Source organism: Delphinus delphis, chromosome 4 (assembly GCF_949987515.2).
Source record: "Delphinus delphis chromosome 4, mDelDel1.2, whole genome shotgun sequence".
NCBI classification, from domain to species: domain Eukaryota; kingdom Metazoa; phylum Chordata; class Mammalia; order Artiodactyla; family Delphinidae; genus Delphinus; species Delphinus delphis.
In genome coordinates this window covers 47,695,441-47,696,423 of record NC_082686.1, presented here as the reverse complement: position 1 = coordinate 47,696,423, position 983 = coordinate 47,695,441, and positions in this window count along the sequence as shown.

Here is a 983-nt window from a genome sequence, read left to right as displayed (position 1 = left end):
AATAAAATGGGTCATAGACCTAAATTCATGACAAACTGTATTTAAAAAAAGCAATTAATTGGCCTTCATGAAAATTTAAAACTTTTACTTTTTAAATAATACGTTTAAGAAAATGAAGACTGGGCTTCCCTGGTGGCGCAGTGGTTGAGAGTCCGCCTGCTGATGCATGGGACACGGGTTCGTGCCCCGGTCCGGGAAGATCCCACATGCCGTGGAGCAGCTGGGCCCGTGAGCCATGGCCGCTGAACCTGCGCATCCAGAGCCTGGGCTCCACAATGGGAGAGGCCACAACAGTGAGAGGCCCGCGTACCGGAAAAAAAAAAAAATAGAAAATGAAGACTTTTTTCCCTCAAACTTAAGAGAATATATTTGTAAAAATTAAAACCTAACAAAGAACTTTTATCTAGAATATATAAAGACCGCTTACTAATCAATAAGAGGATAAATAACCCCATAAAAAGAGGGGAAAAAGATACGCAAAGACACTTCACCAAAGAGGATATACAGACAGCAAAGGAGCACGTGAAAAGATGCTTCAGCATCCTTAGTCATTAGGAAAATACAAATTAAAGCTATAATGAGGGCTTCCCTGGTGGCGCAGTGGTTGAGAGTCCACCTGCCAATGCAGGGCACACGGGTTCGTGTCCCGGTCTGGGAAGATCCTACATGCTGCAGAGCGGCTGGGCCCATGAGCCATGGCCGCTGAGCCTGCGCGTCCGGAGCCTGTGCTCCGCAACGGGAGAGGCCACAACAGTGAGAGGCCCACGTTCCGTCAAAAAAAATAAAAGAAAAAGCTATAATGAAATAACATTACATGCATATTAAAATCGTTAAAATTTTAAAAGCTTACCATACCAAGTGATGAGGATGTGGAGCACCTAGGACTCTGACAGACTGCTAAGTAAAATGGCACTGGCAGTGAAATACATGCAAGACTCCACCATTCCACTCCTGGACATTACTCAAGAGAAATGAACAACATG